The following is a 19,275-nucleotide window of genomic DNA, read 5'->3' as shown; positions in this document are numbered from 1 at the left end:
AAGCACCATATTCATTTTAAGCTGCAGATATAGGAAATGACATTTCTGAAATAACCAAGTGTCTATTCCCTCCATCTTTTCTCTGTAGAGGCAAATTCCATCTTGCAAGGAGCTCACACAAGGACCATGTCCCTCTTGCATCTCTCCTTTGGCCCTCTATGTTACAGAATTTTTGGCAAACAGCAAAGGTTGTAGCAACCGTTACTGTAGGCCCACAAGTTGATATTCCTCCTGTTCCAGTGGCTTAGAAGTCCAAATGGTCTTGCAAACCCAGGACTGGCTGTATTGTTTCAGAAACAAATTGCAGAGATGCTAAAGGAAGCAGACGGAAAGAAGACGCACCAGTCTGTGCTCTTCTGTAAACACACAGAGAAGTAGGACCTCTTAAGGAGGAGATGTCTGCAGGTGGCTGAATTTAAATTTCCAGTGATTAGGATACACAAACACATCATGGGAGGCACGTTTTAGAGATTCATGTTGTATGCAGAAGCAAAGCCAATTACAAAAATTGCAAACTGGAAATTTGGCAGCACCAAATAAACCAAATTCTGCCATCAGTCAGAGGAGAGGGGAGCTTTAAACCCAAGCTTGAGATGTTGTGCATTTGCCTGCCAAATTTCAGTCCACATCTGACTGCTCTAATGGGCCCAAATGCTCCAACACCCCACAGGTCATGCAGGGATCTTTGTGAGACACGAGCAGTCAGTGCCTTTCCACATCCCTCCCTGTGTCACTTTGCCAACAGATTCAAAGGCTTGCCAGAGGTTATCGACAGAATGTTTCTTGCCATTAAGAGTGTTGTTTTCACTCTTCGTGGAGTGCCAGCCATGGCAGCCCCAGGGCTCAGAGCCACCCAGCAAGCTGAGGGCAGCATGTGGGCAGCCCCAGGGTGCTGGCGCCTCCAGAGTACCCAGTGAGGGGCTGGAGGCCACTTCGCTCCCATTCAAGGGCAAGTCAGTGAAGTGGCTGAGCTCAGTTACTCACAGACTATGGCCAGGCAATTCTCAGAGCGCTTAGATGAACCAGTTGGATGTGTTTGTTGGAGAACAATAATTTGCCCATGTTGGCAGGTCCCTTCCTCTCACTTCTCAGTTAGTACTTATGTTTTACAGTGCACAGAAAGGGAGAATGAGCTCAAGCCCATCAAGAAACTGGAAGGAGATCTTGTGAAGGTCATAGGTGATGGCTTCCTTTACTATTTACAAGTCGTGTCTCCTCAAGAGCTTCCACACGATGCTCTTGTCCTTCATCCTGTTTTGGAGAGAAACACTGTAAGAAAGCACAATCCACAGTGGCTCTTCCCTCCTTAATAATTGTCTCCCTTGCTGCAGCTGATGTATACACAGCCCAGGGCAAAGGTTTTGTGGTCCCTTTGCAGGAGGATCTATGGCCAGGAGGCTCTCTGGGTCCTGCTGACATGAGTGGGGGGAGGGAGGGCAGGGTTGTGTTGTAGTGCTGAGGAGGCAAAGTCACTCAGAGAAATCACCTTGAGTGAAATCCTTACCCGTAGACAGCAAGACAAAACTAGTGTGTTTTCTGGGTTGTTGAAACAGGAGTTGATCAGCTGTGCAATATAATGCTATTTGGTAATCTACAACAATAGCACACTCCATTTATTCTAACTCAGCTAAGTATTGTCCCGATGGCACAAACGATAAATACAGCACACCGCACATCGTCTTCACCACCTTCACGGAGCAGGCAGACTGCAGCGCCCGCTGCGCTGTCACAGCAGACTCATCTCTGTGCCTGGTCTTCAGCCACCCAGGAGGCTGGGGACCAACCATGTCTGGGAGCTGGGTCTGGGGAATAAGCAGCCCCTGGGGACAGCTGACCCCTGCCTCTACCAGAAGACAAGGAAGTGAAAAAGGGGTTGGAGGGGTGGGAGGTTACAAAGAGCCCAAGAGCAAGTGCTGCTTTCTGGGGCTCTTAAAAGAAAGATCAAGCGATAGACAGAGCAAAGATCCAGCTGCAGTTAGCCCTGGTGCTGTGCTGGAAGGAGGGCCCTGGCTGAAGGGGGGAGGCTAAGGGCATTCACAGGGTGGTGTGGGAATACCCTGCAGTCTTGCTGGCTGCTGGACTGAGCACTGCCAAAGCCTGAAAAAGAACTTGCTGGAGCTTGAGCTTTGTACAGACAGCTCTGTGGCATCTCTTCACAAACGGCAACATGGGGACTCTGCGAGGGCCTTGAGGCTCCACAGCTTAATCTTCATTACCGGGTGTTTACACCTGTTTGCTGTCTCCTCTTCACAGTGCTTTGATTGTGCAAGCAATTAGCAGGTCTGGCGCTAGGAAAAGGTGTTGTGGTGTGTGATGTGGACAGGAGCAGGAGTTATGTTTAGTTCTGTAGAGCTGCAACCATAGCACCCCTGTGCTGCACCACTACCCAAGGCAGCACCTTCCTGTCTGTCAGGATGAAGATCTGCCAAAGGGGGCAGAGGGCTTAGCCAGTGACCCCAGCACCTCTGAGCTACTGCCTGCTTGCTAACACCTGCATCGTGCCACACAGCTGACACCCACTGCCACGCTCACGTCTCTTCACATTGAAACAGGCAGGGAGACTGACTCTTAATGGGACAGCCAGGGGTGCATGTTGGACCAGCCAGGTAGGTCAGTGGAAAAAAGGCATCTTCGCAGCCAGGGAGAAAAATGTGTTTATCTGGCCACCAGTGTGAATGTGGAAAGACTACGGCTAAATCAGCTTTTTTTCTTCCCATTTGCAAAAACAAATGGTAGTCTCTGAGTGCCCTGCTGCAAACTCTGTGCAAATCTCTGTGCACACTTAGACCTCATGCATCTGAGCCCTGCTGGAAGTCGACAGATGTCCCTGGAGCTACTCCTGGTACAGGATCAGAGGCCTTTGGCAGCTCTCAACCCTAGAATTGCAGAGTGCACACCTTCTTAGCTCAGCCTGGACCAAGCACATCTCAAGAAGGTGACTCTGAACATGCCTTGACCAGGCATGTGAGGCTGGCAGGAACAATGTGGCACCCTGGGGTAGCTAAGCAGGCAGGACCCTCGAGTTGGATACAGTCCCAAAGGCAGCCAAGCAGTGAGCTGAAGCTGACAGCTGCCTGCAGGGGCCAGGGAGCTCTGGTGAAGGAGTCCCTCAGCTATCCAGGGGAGCCGTCATCATTCCTGTGGCTTCAGGAAACTCCCAGAGCAGCTTTCTCATGCTGTGGGAATGATTCATTAGCAGTGTCTTGGTCTCCCTTCTGGCTGCTACATGGGATGTGACATGCTATACTCTGTCCCAGGAGAGCTGGCTTTGCCCTGAGTGCTGAAACTTAAGGAGTAAAAAACCAAAACAGTCGGAGAACTCTGGAGACCAAAGGCAGAAGTCTCTGTAGGCATGGTGCAAAGCCTTCCAGCAGGTAGCTGTGTCATCTGGAAGCTGGCCCTGCCCTGTCCTGCCAGTGGTGTTCATAGAATTATAGAATATCCTGAGTTGGAAGGGACCCATAAGGATCATCAAATCCAGCTCCTGGCACCACACAGGTTGGTGTTGATTTCCTTTTCCCAGTCAGGGGATTGAGTGGAGAAGATACAGATACCAACCAATACTTATTGGAACACCTTTTATTAATGAAGCTGTTATTATTAATAGAATCAAGCTGTTAGTAATAGGTTGGTATTTACATAACAGTAACTAACTCCTACCTGCAGTTCCCTGGCTGGAGCCCCAACAGGGAGCTGACCCTGGAGGGTCACGGTGACGTGCCAATGTCTTGTATGCTGAGAAAGTCCTTCAGGGGTCCCTTGCATTCATCAGATGTATGTATAACCTGTAGCTATAGTCTGCAGGTAGCACACACACCCTTTTGGGTGTGATCCCAGTATGGCCCATACACAGCCAGCTGTGTATGGCAGTGATGCTGTGCCTTGTAACCTTGAGGTTACTGGCTGTTGTGGAACCAACAGCAGTGCAAGACTCCAGACCATATCCATCTTTGGGAGGCTCCACACATGTGTTTTTCTTTTCCTCCCCACAGTCCCTGTGCCTGTTGGCACAACCATTCCTGGAGGGTGCCCTGGACTGGAGGCCAGAAGCTCAAGCTGGCTGATGGCTGTCATGCTCCATCCAGTGTGTGCTGTGCTGTCTCTCCTGCCACCTCAGCCTCGCCAGAACCTAGGGCAGGCATGTTGTTGTGCTTTAACCTGGTGGCAGCTTAGCACCATGCAGCCTGCACTGTGTCACTGCCCTAGAAGAAACTCCATGCAAGGTATGATGTGACTCACACGGTAGCTTAGGTTCAGAGTGTGTCATGTGTGCTGTCTTCAGGTCTACAGACCATTCCCCCAGGTTGCCGAAGTCCCCACTTCACTGTGCTATTACACTGAAGGCCCACTCTGATCCCAGGAGACTTGTCCCAGACTTCTGGGACAACTTCTGCCAAATCCAAGGTAGAAGTCTCTGGGTGCACAGGCAAGCACAACACTTCTGAGTTGGAAAGGGGGAAAGGAGGTGGCTGGTGGGAGCAGTGGTGCTCACAGAGCATGGCTGCAGGTCACCCTGTGCCACAGCCAGCCTTGTGCTCCAGCAGGCAAAGGAGCAGTTCTGTCACAGGAAAGAGGACACATGAGGAAGGAGGAGGAGGTGATGCAGCAAATTTGCCTCTTCAAAAGCAGGGCTCCAAGTAAGGAACAGGCTTAGCACTTCACCTCCACCTTGGCTGACCCAATTGCATCAGGGAGTCTCTGTCCTGAAGGCCATCTGTCTTGGCATCTGGAGGATCTTCTTGTTTGCTCCCGCCGTTATTTACTTATTTAGTCTTACATGTCCCAACCTAGAGCCCAAGGAGAAGACCTCTAGAAAAACCATGCATCTCTGTGAGCCTGACAGCTTGATTTTTCTAAGGCAGAAGGTCAAAGAACAGCACCAGCTTGCAGGACCTTGGAGACATCATGAGAAAGTAGGCAAAGATGACCAGGAATAGTCAGGAGAAAATGTGATGAAGGTGATGAGAACTGTTTTTAAACATCATGAGATAATTCCTTGTCTCTGGTACACAAAAAACAGGCCCAACAGAACCCCACACGGAGCTCAGCACCATTGATTTGAAGCAGTGTTGCCCAGTGACGAAGCAAAGCAGAGATTATGAGGAGAGGATGGTCTCAGGACTTGTTGACTGGGACTTTAAAAAAAATCGTCATCTCTGGGAAAAATTGTGATGGTGGCCAAACCCCCTGCAGCCTCAGCAGGGTGTTGGATCTGAGGTGGCTGGAGGAGCTTTTCCCATTTGTTTCGTCCATCTGAGCCACCTTAGGATCCATGTGGTGGTGCACCAGCAGTAGTGGTGTTCATGACACTAACATTAATGCTAAGCTGATGGTGCAGCCTCCTGCTGACAATCCTCACATGATGGACCAGGCTGAGTGCTGTTCCAGGGGAGAGCAGGAGCATGGAGCTAGCAAAGGTACAGCAGACACCAGGATCAGTGCAATGCTCCGGTGATACTGTGAGCACTAGGGATGGCCTCCCCCTGCCGCCAAGACACTATCTCAGTGGTGGGTCCTGACAAGCCCAGAGAGGGGGTTGGCAGCAATGGGACAGGGGATCCAGCCCTGGTGGGATGGAGTGAGTGGAGAGACTGGGGCTCCACGGCCACAAGGCTGAAACAGAGCTGGATGCCAACATGCTGCACATCGCATCTGCATGTTCGTGAATGATGGCTGAGAGGGACTGAATGAAGGCTGCATGGGCTGTGGTGCTCTGCACCTCTTGTTTCCACTGCCAAGCAGACAGGAGACACGCTGTGCCACAACACACCGCAAGTCTCTGAGCCACTGAATCCCTCGTGCCCTGCACCCTCCACCCTAAGCTGCAGCGTAAATGATGGCAGAGGAAGGAAATACCACTTCCTCCTGGCAACTCAACTCAGCCAGAGAGCTGTCATCTGGGGCCTGCCTGTTCTGACCTGCAAGCTGAGAGCCCTGGTCTGGAGCTGCTGGGGGCTTTCCACTGGCCGCATTAGCTCAGCCTGGGTACCAGGCTCCTGTCCACATTGCTCTGTTCCGCCAGCTGGGCTCTAAAAGGGATCCAGTGACATTTGCTGCCAGAATAATATTTTCTGCAGGAGGAGGCTTAGAAAAGCAAATTAGGTGGGGAGTTATTTGTCCCTGGCAATGTCACAAGCTGGTCATGGATACTGTTTATATCCTGTACAAACGTCCTTTCCCTCCACCCCAGGGCAGAAGCAGCATGGACAGCACAAGGAGGCTGCATGTGCCCAGGCCGTGCCCTCACATCTCCCCAGCCTCGCCACACCAGCCAGCCCGCTCCCCCAGACAGACCGAGGGATCCGTGCTGTAAAGGCAGAAGCAGACTCTGTTGCCATCCCCTTGTGCTGCCTGTATGCTCTGGGACACGCCCCTCTAATGAGGCCATGGAGTCACCTGCATCACTAACCGACCAGCTGGCCGGCCTGGCCAGGCCCTCAGCCCCTGCTGCTGCTGGCAGGCGGGCACTGCGCCGTGGCTGTGATGGGACCCCAGGAGCAGACCGAGTCCTGGCCTTTCTCCACACGGCTGCTGCCAGCGGCTCTGCTCAGGTTGGGCTCCACCAGCCCACAGTGAGTGGGCACCAGAGACACCCAGACCCAGCCCCGTGGGGGGAAGGGGAAGGTCAGTCAGCATGAGGCTGGCGGGGCTGTGCCAGGACAAGGGCTGTCGCTGGGGCAGAGCGGGGCAGCCAAGCTCCCTGGCTCGCCCACAAAACTGGCCTGGAGGTGCCAGACTTTGTCTGCAGGGAAGTGAAATACCCTGCCTGGCCCGCTCTGCCCATGCTGGAGAGGCCGGCAGCACAGCGACCAGGGCTGGTGGAGGGACCAGGGTTAAAGGCAAGAATGAGGCTGGTGGCAGGGCTGTGGGTTCAGCAGTGGCCACAGAGAGCTGCATCCTTGTGAGGGAACGTGGGACCCTGTGAGTGCCACCAAGCGTGGCTTTGCAAAGGGACACAGCACCGGTGCTGTGCCGGGTCACTGGGGAAGCGACAGGGAGCGTGTGTGTTTCTTTGTGGAAGATAAATGAACACATTTATGTCAGTCCCAGAAAGCAACATCTACACTGGGCCTTAATGAAAAGTCAGGTAGCTGGTAATATAATTACCATCTGGATTGTCAACAACAAATGAAGCCCTGTTTAGGCTGGATGCTGGCTTTCCTCAGGGGTTATTTTCCACAGGTGGAAGATCATCCAGGCTCCTGGGGGTCAGAGCTTTTCGGTTATTTGTGGGGATCTTCGCTGTCATGGGCCAGGTCCCCAAGTTTCTCCTGCCCTGGAGCATTCAGCCTGCTGCCTCTTCTGATGCTGCACAGGCACAAGAGGCAGCCTCACCCTTGATGCCCTGTCCTGCAGGGACAGATGACACCACTAGGACAGTCAGACCCCTATCAGTAGAGTGCCAGATGTGCTGTTTCAAACTCTGCTCCTAGTCTGGGCAATTGTCGACTGTGGGAGAGAATTCAGGATATGTCCTGAGGGATGCTGAGCATTTTCAGCACCCCATGAAGGCAGATGCTTTGTACGCACCACAGCTCTGAGTCCAGTTGCTTACGCAGAAAGTGACTGGTCTGCTACCTCACTCCTGTGCCCTGAAGAAAGACCTCAGAGCAAAGGAAGGTTGAATGTACTAAACTGGGATGCAGTAGCTTCCTGGGCGCAAAGTTCTCCTGGGTTCCAGTTCACCAAGTTAAAGCTGGTGCCAGTGTCACCCTGGAGCAGGGATGAGCCTGAGCAGATCTTCAGCACCCAGCCAGTGCTGAGCCCTACCCAGGACCATGCAGAACTGGGATCACAGAGGGATGCAGTGATCCCTGTCTAGAAAAGATGCTTATGGATTTCCTCTGGGCTTGGGCTCCTTGGCCCTGTCACTTCACTGTCGCCACTTCCAGCACCAGTGTCCATAAAAAAAAAAGAGCTTGGCAGCCTCCAGCGGAGGTCCTTAAAGCTGGGAGGGACATGCTGGGACTTGAGTTGCTGAGCTGCCACTACCCCAGGCAGTGAGTGACAGCACATCTTCTTCCCTTTCCCTCTTCCACACTCCTTGTGCTTCCGACTCCCTTTTTTGACCATGCATGACATTAGCAGCTGTTCTTAGATAATCACAGATGTACAGGAAGCCAAGGCAGCTGACAGAACAAACATCCAGTCTCTTTTCCTTCCCCTGTCTGATTCTGCTCTTGGTTCCTCTGGAGTGGAGGAGACTAGGCGGTGTCACCAGGCAGCTCTGATGAGCATGTGGCCTCCCTGCACAGCAGATTTCTCTGAAAGCCCCAGTGCCAGGAGCCAGGTGAGGATTTCAGTTGTTCCCTTCCCTAAAAGAGGATTTTGTCCTCTTGGTGGCAAAAAATGTGCTTCCAAACATGCCTTCCAGTGGGTTGACAGCCAAAATAACTGCCTTTGCCTGCATGTCCCATCAGCCCCAGTCCTCTAAGTGCAGCCTGAGAATTTCCATCAGGAGTCCAGGCTAGAGGAGGCCAAAAGAGAGTGAAGCATCCTGTCCCAGTGTCCATTTGGGAGGGCTCAGAAGCACTTTTGGGATCTGTGGGTCAGAAAGGCTTGTGTAGATGGGCTGGTCCAGTCTGCTGCTGCAGAGCAGGTGAGGACTGAAGCCACACCTTTAATGTGCAGTCTATTCCCCTTCATCCTCTTGCTTCACATTTAGGCAGAATCTCCTCTCCTGGCCCTTTGAGCATGACTGCTGGCTATTGTGCCAGCCCAGACCCAGGCAGCCTCCTCGGCAGCGACCCTCAGAAGCGCTGAGGGTTCACAAGCGCTTTGGCTTCTCGTGCCATATGCACAAACAGCTGTTGGGAGGATGGCTTTAAATCCCACTCTCTGAGCAGCTGGCAAATGCAAGCTGGCACACACAGGCAGACCAGGATCCTATGGAAGTGCTGGAGCATGCAGACCAGCGCTGAGATGTGCTGCCAGTTTCCACCCTCTTGGCCTCCCCAGACACCACCGGCCTGGCAGGGGTGTAAGCAGGCTATGCTGGCCTCTGGGGGACACTGTCCCTGGGACAGGGCAGCCCCACAGGCTGATGAAAGGATGGGCTTGGGCATAAGGGCATGTATTTGCCCTCCTGGGTAGTGGAGGATGCTCCATAGCATCCTGATGTGGTCTTGTCTCTTGAGGTGCTTCTGATGATAAATCAGCTCATCCTGCCTGGCAGTACGTCACACTTACCAGGCAGCAGCACAAGATGCCCTGATAATAAATAGTTTCAAAGACAAGACTAGGTAGGGCCCAATATATTATCTTACTATTAACACAGAGCTTCAGGTGCCAAAAAAAGCAGCTTTCCTGGCATGCTTTCAGGGCCATTATGCCAGACCTGTATCCCAGCTGCAACTTTGACAATGACAGCCTTGAGCTGTACTTATTCAGGTGCAGCAGGCAAACAAACCACAGAGCAACCAAGCAATTAATAGGATTCTCAGCCTGGCCTGGCCCAGATGTTATTTCTGAGCATGTCTTTGGCCAGGACTGCTCAGGGTATTTCAATACCATGGACTGAAGGTCCCAGGGATTCCTCCCGTCTGGGGCTGGTCGAGATGAGGAGCCGCTTCCTGCCACTGTTGGTAGGTCCAGCCAGCAGCAGGGCCAAGCCAGATGCCCACACAGCCTGCAGGACTGCTGAGCACAGAGGGACAGGTGCTCAGGCATGAGGGCAGCACAGTGTGGCTACCCATGGGGATACAGGCTACATGAACAACCCCATCCTCCTTGTGAGGCTCAGTGAAAAAACCCTTTCATGAGCATCCTCGGTACACAGCTCCTAGGCCCTCCATCTCTCCAGGATCTGACTCCAGCACTGCCTCTTGCACTCACTGGCTAGTCTGTCTCAAATTCACTGCTGGGTCTGGATCACAAAAGGATGATCCACACACGTAAGGATGCACAACAGGAAAATCAGAAATGAGGACAGACTGCATGCTTGTTCCTCCCTGATCACCTGGATCCCTCCCTTCTTCCAACAGGAAGCCTTCCCTTAAACCATCCCATAACGAGCCGTGCAATCCCCAAATTATCATGTCCAGTCCCCAAACTTCCCCCACATGTCCCACAGGAGGCTCCTGGGCACTTTAGCTTGCACAGCTTTCCAGAGGGTTTCTTCTGCTACATCCCTGTGGAAGGTCTGCCACAGCAGCAAAGATGTGACTTCACCTCCGTGATGGTTTAGGGGTACCTGTGCAGAGAGGCCAGGTTAGCTGAGGTCGGCACTGCCTTATTCCCACTGGTCACTCTCTACCTGAATCATCCTTCTACAGCCATCCTTGAAGGAAAAGCGCTGGGAAGCAGCAGGGGAAGTGTGAAAGAAGGATGTTTATCACAGCTCTAGGTGAGCATAACTCTCATTTAAGGTGTTGCGCTTCTGTATCATGTAAATATGTGTGAACACACAAGCACCATAGCAGCCCTGTCTTTGAAGAGTATTTGTGAGCCCTTATCAAAGTCTGTAGTTAAAAAAAAAAAAAAAAGCACAAGATAAACCAGTGTTTGTGAATGCTGAAGCTGAGACCACCATACTCGTTACATGGAAGTGCAATTTGCTAAATTCCTGTCTCTGAGTGCAGGAATAAGTACCCACAGCATTGTATTTCTCCTCACTAGATGCAGCACAAATGATCACATTAGCCCCTAGAGAGCCCAAGGCCCCATTGTGCAAGTCAGACACAAATTCATATTCAGTCCCAAATGGCTTATGAGTTTTCCTGGTAAGACAGACAGATGAAATATAATAAATCTTGCTTTCCAGATGGGAAATTGAGGTACCAAAAGGTTGAAGTGATTTAACTGGGCTTTGGAAAGGAGGCTTACTGCAGCCCAAGCACTGAAGCTTCCCTTGAAGAAGTCTTGACCACTCAGCGTCCACCTCATCCAAAATACTGGCTGGCACAAAAAAGGAGGTGCCAGCACCTATGAGAGTGCTGCCAGACAGCTCCTCCTCACTGCAAGAGGCTGGCAGGATGGAGGCAGCCCTGGCAGAAAGCTGTGCCCCTTCCTGTTCCAATCCTGTGGGCAGGGGCTGCCCCCTCCTCCGGGCAGCGTGCACAGAGGGCACACGGAGCGGCACACAGGACACGGATGATGCTTGCACAGAACTGATGCCATGGTTAGAAAAGCAGCTAATCTAAGAACGTGAATGAGGTTCATCAAAGCAGCCCATATTGCTGGAAGCCTCCAGTGCACACCAGCACATGTGAAGAGAGCTCTGGGGCTGGGTGGGAGCTTGCTTGCATGTCCCAGGGAGCCCTCCAGGTCCTGCCGAGGCTGTGCAACTCAGTTTCTCCCCTTCTAGCTGCTGTCACCTAGACACTCCTAGGGTTTTCTCAACTGATTTGTCTCCTACTGCTTTGCTTCTCCTTCTTTTGGGTCCTTGCGGTGTCTCTAGTGTGTTTTGCTGTTGCCTGGGGAATTGTGTCAGCACCTACCTTGTCCCTGCTCATGCGTATGTGTGTGCATCAGCACGTGTGTCTGTACACTCATGTGTGAATGTACATACATGCTTGAAAGGGACGGGAGAACCCCACAGTATAGATAGTCTAGCTTGGTATCTTGCTAGTGCTGCTATTAAGAGTGACTGGGTCTTGGAAGAGGCCGTGGTGAGAGCTGGAATGCAGTGCTCCCGGGGCGGGGGGGGCTGTATGCAGTGAGCAGGATCAGTCCCTGAGGACATTCAGGTCAAGGCTGACTCACTTACTGCGCACGAGGCCTCAAGGCCTGTGGCTCCCTCCGTCTTCAGTACTGATAGGAATCTGGAAAGTGTTGGGAGGGAGGGAGGATATGTGTAAGCCCCCTTGGGGGCTGGGGTTCCCCAGAGATTGGTTACCCAGACACCTGAGGTGGGAGTACAGAGTCAGTCCTGGCTTTCTCCTTTCTCTCCAACACAGACAGGTTTGGTCAGCATGGGGTGACAAAGCTTTCCTGTGCTTTGTAAGACTTCAGGAGGAGGCCTGCAGAAATATTAAGGTGTTCTTAGAAACAACTCAGGTTTCCATACACGTGAGATCAGGGTAATTAAAGTTGGATGCTGGGATGTCACATTTGGCTTTCTAGACAGTCAGAGATTGAAGATTTTGAAAATGCTATATACTGAGACTTTTTTGCTTCTTCCTGATTTTACAAGCTATTTGCCATGCTGTCATATGACTGCAATCAGAAGACCATAGCTTTGTTACTTAAAATACAGAAAATCAAGCTCAGATTTGGCATAATCCCGCAACTCCAGGAGCAGCACCGCTTGAAGACCACACCAAATACTGTGAGCTGAGAAGTTCACACAAGTCAGCCAGGGGCTGCGTGTGTTTGTGAATGAATAAATCGGCTGATGGACTCTGAGCAGGGGGGAAGAGCTTTGGAAATTTCCCGCAGAAGTGCAAAGTGACAGAAAGGCACTGCAGCATTTGCAGCCTTGGCCCAGAGGCTCCTGGCTTCAGCCAGGGAGGGACGTGTCTCAGAGGGGCTCCTGCAGGCTCAGGTGTGAGTTGCTGTGCAGCCAAACTGCCCCACGCTGCTTTACACCCTCAGCAGGTGGGCTGGGAGCTTGGCCAGGCTGCAGCGGGCGCATGGCCCCTGCGTGCTGACAGCACCGTGCAGCCCTGCAGGTTACCCAATCACCCCAAGCCACAGCAGCAGGCTTTACTTTGCAAACCAGTACTTTTGAGAGGAAAAAAAAAAAAAAGTCATTTGCTGCTGTTCTTTTTCCCTTGCCTTGTCTTGCCCTGCCTCGCCTTGCCTTAAGATGTAAAGTGCTTTAGGAACAGTGGTGGATGAAGGTGCTGAGATGGCACAGGACTTGAGGAATTGCTTAAGAGAGCAGGTGTGTGGCAGTGTAATTTTAGGTGTGAATGCCGTGCTGCTGGCAGTGATTGGGGGGGCAGGGATTTGCAACACAGCTGCTACAAAGTTTGGGCAAAAGGACCTTGGTGGTTTTTAACCTCTTTACCTGGTGAGGAGTTCCTGTTTCAGAGCATGCATTGCCCCTTCCCTGTTTGCAGGGAACCCAGAACTGCTTCTGATAATCCCTTTCTGTCATGTTTGATTCCTGTGTTTCTTTAGGACTGAGTGTTTGTCATTGTGGCTTTCCATAAATATTAAATATTAAATTATTCTGAAGCCATTCTATGCTTACCTGAGGGTCTCACTTAATATCTGGCTGATCTCCTGGCCCAGAGGGATCATTATCATGTTTGCAGGCATGTGGCTTAAGCTAGCATCGTGCTCAGGAGCAGATGTCCTGTTTCCAAGGAATGGGAAGTCAGAAGTGCTCTGCACTGGGGTAAGTAAGAGCCCCCAGCCACCAGGGGCAGATCTGCCTGAGGAGAGGAGACGGCCCTGCCATGAGGCCCTGCCATGAGGCGCTGGCGCCCTGGCAGCTAGGGATGGGTGCAGAATGCTCCGAGCTGGATGAGCAAAGCTCTGCGTGCGGCACGGCCAGGGCGCCTGGCCAGGCGTGAGGGTGAACCCGAGCAGCAGCCTGGCACTCACATCAACCACACTGCTGCAACTGTTCCCGGGCACCCAAAAGAGGGCTTCCCTCCTGCCTTCCGCTCCTGCGTTCTCCAGGCTTTGGTTCAGACAGTTCCCCTTCACCCAGCGGTGAGGGAAAGTCCTTGTGAAGGAAAGCCGGCCACCGCAGCCTGCCCGTGGCTCCCAGCAGGCTGCAGTTCCCAAGGGCTTGTCAGGGCTGTTACCCCTGGGGAGCTGCTATGGGAAGATGTGATGCTCCTGGGGGGAGTCAGCTGGTGGTAACTGCGCTGGCCCTGCTCACGGGCGTCTGCGGGGCACACAAGCCCAGCAGAGCTGCCTGTCCTGTCCTGTCCTGTCTCATTTTGTGTCTCAGAAACAAGGAAATAAATGACCAAGAATGAGATTTTTAAAGCTGAAGGGCGACTGTGTCAGATGTGGCCCTGTCCTTTTCGAGGCATTCAGAACATCTGCAGCCCAAAGGGACAGCTTTCCCACAGGCACTGCCCCTGCCATGCCTGCAGGGAAGGCTGTGCTCAGCCTCCCCACCGCAGCTGTGCTGCCCCCAGCCAGCACGGGGCCCCACGGCCCCAGCCCCGAGCAGCATGCTGTGTCCTGGTGAAGGCAGTGCTCAAATTCTTTTCTGTCCCAAAACCCAGTAGGGCTTTCCTCAGTCTCCCAAATTTGCTCACACCTCTGGCCCACCATGATCTGCAGATACACACAGCTCTCCAGGGACTGCCAGGAGCCAACAAGAAAGCTTGCGGACCTAGTTTTGGTGGACCCTACAACTGCATGTTAGAGTTAGCATTCTGGCAGACCTGGTTTTGCCTGTTTCTTGCCTTACAAAAAAAGAGTGAAGCAAAGTTTTCTGGCCTCCTTGGCAGACAATTGAATTCCTCAACCAAACAGCAGTGCTGAGAGACCTGGGAAGCTGGACACCTGGCTGCAGCCTGCAAAGCACATCTGGGTGTCCTGCTAGGCCTCAGTCTCCTCCTTTGTGACAGGGGGTGGCTGCTCTGAGCTGCGTGCATGCGGCACTGCTGCCAGCAGGCGCCCGGAGCGGGGTGCTGGGCAGAGGAAGTTAAACGATGACTTCAGCTACCCAGGGCCCTACGGCTGCAGTGCGCCCCACTCACTGATGGAGGTGTGTGTGCTTCATATGAATAAATAGTAAGAATGGGATCAAGCTGCTAAAAAGTGAAATGTTAAAGAGAAAGCAAGTCCACAAAAAGGCATCAGATGGCTGGAGTCTGTTTAGTAGCAGTTGGTGTCAGATCTCCTTTCTGCTTGGGTTTTTCTTTAGGAACAGTAAAGATTTCAGTTTTCTTCATGCTGCTTCAGCAAGAAACCTCTTTGCCTGTCAGAAATTTAGGGTGCAGTGGTTTTTACCTGGCAACTGGCCACTGTTGGCTGCCCACCTAGGGCAGTCCTGCACTGCAGCAGACCAGAGAGTTAAGGTCTAACTCACGGATAAAACACGGCACTTTCTGCTACCCAGGGCTGCAGTGGGTGCCGGCGCAGGAGCAGCAGCAGCCTGGCTCAGCTACGCTGACGTCCCTCATCCTGCCCCTGTCCTGCCAGTCCAGGATTTCTCCCAAAGGGCTTTTTCTCTGCCACATTTGCCAGCCATGAAGGCAGGTCCATGAAGGCAGCACAGCCACACGGAGACAAACAGCCTGCGGAGTTTTTCTTCTCTCTTCTTGGGCTTCTCCTGTTACTTGTTATGGGTTGTTTCCCAAAGGGAAAATGGGTTGTTAGGGCCTTCTAACAGGGACAAAACAGCAGGAAAGCCACATCTTCATAACAGTGTGACTCAGGAGCGACAGCTTGTCAGAGCAAGGAAAGTGCTTGCATGAAGAGGGGCTTCTTGGCAGCTTCAGCATCACTGAATTAAGATGAGTTTTGGTGGGCCAGTAGAAACCTGTCTTCGCAAAACAGCCTCGCAAGGCAACTGTGAGACCTGGTCCAATTTTGGCAAGGGAAGTGCCACACAACGGCTGTTGCTGAGCTGGCCTGAGCGTTTTTCCTGACGGTCGAGGGACCACAGTGAGGAGGGACGGCAGAGCAGGGTGCTTGGCTTCATACCTACACAGCACAGGGCTCGCCCTGTCACCGTCCTTGTCCCCTGCCAGACACTGCAGTGTGCGCTCCTCACAGGAGGCTCCCACTGATAGCAGCTCCTGGCAGAAGGGCCAGGGCTGCCATCCTTGCCTGATGCCTGCAGGTGGGTGCCTCTGGCCTCCAGGTACCGGGGCCACATTGACCTGGGGCTGGGGGCAGCAGGGCCTGTCCACCCTCCCACTCCTGGGGCTCCCTGCCTGCCCATCTCCAGCACCGCACCTCCTGGCAACAGTCTTTCCCTTCCCTTCCCTTCCCTTCCCTTCCCTTCCCTTCCCTTCCCTTCCCTTCCCTTCCCTTCCCTTCCCTTCCCTTCCCTTCCCTTCCCTTCCCTTCCCTTCCCTTCCCTTCCCTTCCCTTCCCTTCCCTTCCCTTCCCTTCCCTTCCCTTCCCTTCCCTTCCCTTCCCTTCCCTTCCCTTCCCTTCCCTTCCCTTCCCTTCCCTTCCCCAGCTGCCCTAGGTGCCCACAGACAGCCCCCAGGCAGCCAGCCAAGCCTGAGCCCTGTTGCCTAGTGCAGGAGCACTGTGCACTCCCCACCTGCCTCTTGCTAAGGCTTATTCCTTCAGGGTGGGTCCTCCTCAGCCCTTGGCCTATTTTGTTTCTCTGGTTGACTGTGAGTCACAGAAAGAATGTCTCTGTGACTTGTCTCTGCCCTTGTTATTCTTTTTTTTTTTTTTACTGCTGACCTATTTTAATGTGCTTTGCTTTGCACTCTTCATTACCTCACCTTTGTCTTAGCAGTGGCTGAACCTGTTGAATGCAGACCAGTGCACTCCACAACAGTAGTTTAAGCTCAGCCTTTTGGTGTTCCCCTGGTCTCTCCAGAACCCTCCCTGTGCACATCCTATCTACGCCATGCCCATAGTTGGGGCCTTTCTTGAGCTGAGGCCATTCTGCTCACCGGGAGCAGGGGCTGGACACCAACATCTGACTAAAGCTCAAGTGCTGGGTTGTAGCATGGGGGGGATGGGGAAGTGGTAAGCCTTGTGCATAGCCAGACAAACCCCGCTGTGCTGTTGGGGGGAATTTTGTGCCCCTCTGCCGAGCACAGGGCTCACACACAGGATAGAGAGCCCTGCGGCTGCTTGCACTAGGGCATAACATCGTCCTGTAGCACCACCCCAAAGGTTTGCTGTAGAAGGTACCTCTTCATTTGGTGTGTGCTTCCCACCATTTCTGCCACTGCCACCCTACTTTCTCAAACCCTGGCCGCATTGCTGTGCCTGCGGGCACAGGAGTGTTCCCCATGGGGCTGCAGGCTCAGGCAGCTGCTGCCCCATCTCAAGCCGCAGCCAGCTGAATGTGGACTGCAAGCAAGAAGGAGAGCTGCAGCTTGCACCGATACAGGCACCTGGTATGCCTCCGAGGCAGATAGCACGCAGGCCCCTGCAGTAGTCATCGTGGCCAGAAATACTGCTTTATTTCTTTAACAAAAAACGGTATTCATATAAGTGCAGTGTGCAAATCAAGCACTTGGAGTATCAGAGCCAGAGAGTGCAGGTGCAGGACATGGGGAGAAAGCATAGCTGGGGGCGATCCACCTGCAGGAGGGCAGGCAGCGGGGAGGCATTCAGATGCAGCAGGCTCCTGCAAGCACCAGGCAGTGCTGGGCTGAGCTCTGGTGGGAGAGCAGGGCTGTCTGCTCACCCCCTGCTCTCCCACCCCTGATTACATGGAAAGCCCCATAGAGCAAAGGTAGATTGATCAAGTGATGAAGGGAAGCCAGTGCAAAGAAGCAGAAAGTGATGTCTAGCAGTCCCTCAGTGTTGCTCTAGGCCCATTGCATAGCTGGCCAGCACCTCTACCCAGAGGACTCCTGCACTGACTCTTGATGCTTTGTACCATTGCTTAGGGACAATGAGCCTTACCTTTCCCTGGGCCCTGCAGATTCCTGCTCATGTGTGGGACATTCATCAGCCAGAGCAAGAAACGAGAGACCCAAAATCTAAGTCCAGGTACTCTGGCAATGGGGAGTTTCTTGTCAGTTCTGGTGTCATCCCCGAATGACATGTTTGGTCATACTCTCCAACCTGGAGATCCCCATCTGGAGATTTCAAACCCCAAACATGACTTCCAGGACCCCTCAGATTTCTTCAAGCTCCCTGCCCATCCCAGGTGAACAGAATCCTTGTGACCCATCACTTTGGTCTTTGAAGTTTGGGTCAGCTCTGCCTGGAGCAAGAAGAGCAGTCACCTCAGCTTGGAAGTCACCCCATCCATTTGGGGTGACTTCCCTCCTTTTCTCATCCGCTGACTCTCCAAGTCTGAGTGACAAAGAGCTAATCTCTGTCTCAGCAGAGGTGAAGGCAAGACAGGGCAATAAGGTCCCATGCCCATAGGTCTCCTCTCCATTGCTGAGTGTTTGCACAGTCTACTGGGGCACAGCTCAAAAGGCAGGGCTGGATGCATTAAGAGCTGGGATCCATCCCATAAGAAGAGCTGTTGTAGGGAAGACAGCAGAGGAAATAGCAAGGTATCTCTGGGCTAGCACCAGCTGACCTGACACCTCAAATTAGTGTGTGATTGGTGCAGGGCCCCTTAGAGGAACAGGAACTAAATGTACTGGAATCCATCCCTGTATGCAGAAGGGCCAGAAAAAACACAGTCTTCTACCAAGTGCATGCGTCTGTATGAGATGGGTCAAGGTCTACTTCAAAAGCACAGCCTGTTCTGTAGCAGGTTTTCTCCAGCCTTATCCAAGTGAAGCTCCCAGAACTAGACATAGCCATCTCCAGAAAAATTCTGTGAAAGGACTGTAAGATCTTATGCAAATGGACTGTGTCTTTCCAGACCCGTGGGCAGACGAGTGAGAAGAGCCTCTGATCTCTGTTTTTGGCCTTTGTATGCTGCTGTGTTTAAAAAATTATCAGGTATCATTTCGGGCACAGCAGGCAAGTCTCTCTGTGATGCAATTGGACTGGTCCAATTGAGCTCAACCTCCATGAAATCAGCAGGACCTCAGCTTGACTTTGGGTTTCCCAGATCCCTGGGGATTCCCTGAAATTGTAAGCTTGGAGGAGTCCAGGAGGTGAGACACAAAGAGAGGGAACAGCACCAGCTGTCAGCAGGGACCCCTGCCCCCTGCCAGCCTCAGTGGCAAGCACAGCACAGTCTCACAGATGGACATGCATCACCTGGCAAGGGGGTTTGTAGCCAAAATCCTTCCTAACAGCTGGCTGCAAGGAGGCTGAATGCAGGTCACACCTTACAGGACAGGGAGTGGTATCCTAGCACGCAGTGATACTGAAAAGGATTTAGGGGTTGAGATAGAGGAAGCATTGAATAAAAGTTCCCACTGAGGCAAGTCCTAAGCGAGTACAGTCAACCTGCAAATCCCAAGGATGACAGGCTTGTTCAGGCTGTTGAAAAAAAAAAGGGGGGATGCAGCAGCTCTCTATTGATGCATAATGGGGTAAACACTAGAGAAGAAAGAGTTCAGCTAAAGGTCACAAGAAATGGTGCAATGTTTGGAGATGTTTAAGCTGGGAAGTCATACAAAAGCACAAGTGAGCACTGTGGGGAGGTGCTGCAGCAGCCTTGCAGGGTCGTTATACCCAGGGGTCCTTACATCTCTCTCCTGTGAGGTCACAGAATTATAGAATGGCCTGGGTTGGAAGGGAACTCAAAGATCATCCAGTACCAACCCCCCTGCCATAGGCAGGGATGCCACCCACTACATC

The sequence above is a fragment of the Cygnus atratus genome, chromosome 16, assembly GCF_013377495.2.
Source record: "Cygnus atratus isolate AKBS03 ecotype Queensland, Australia chromosome 16, CAtr_DNAZoo_HiC_assembly, whole genome shotgun sequence".
NCBI classification, from domain to species: Eukaryota; Metazoa; Chordata; class Aves; order Anseriformes; family Anatidae; genus Cygnus; species Cygnus atratus.
This window is presented reverse-complemented; position numbering follows the sequence as displayed.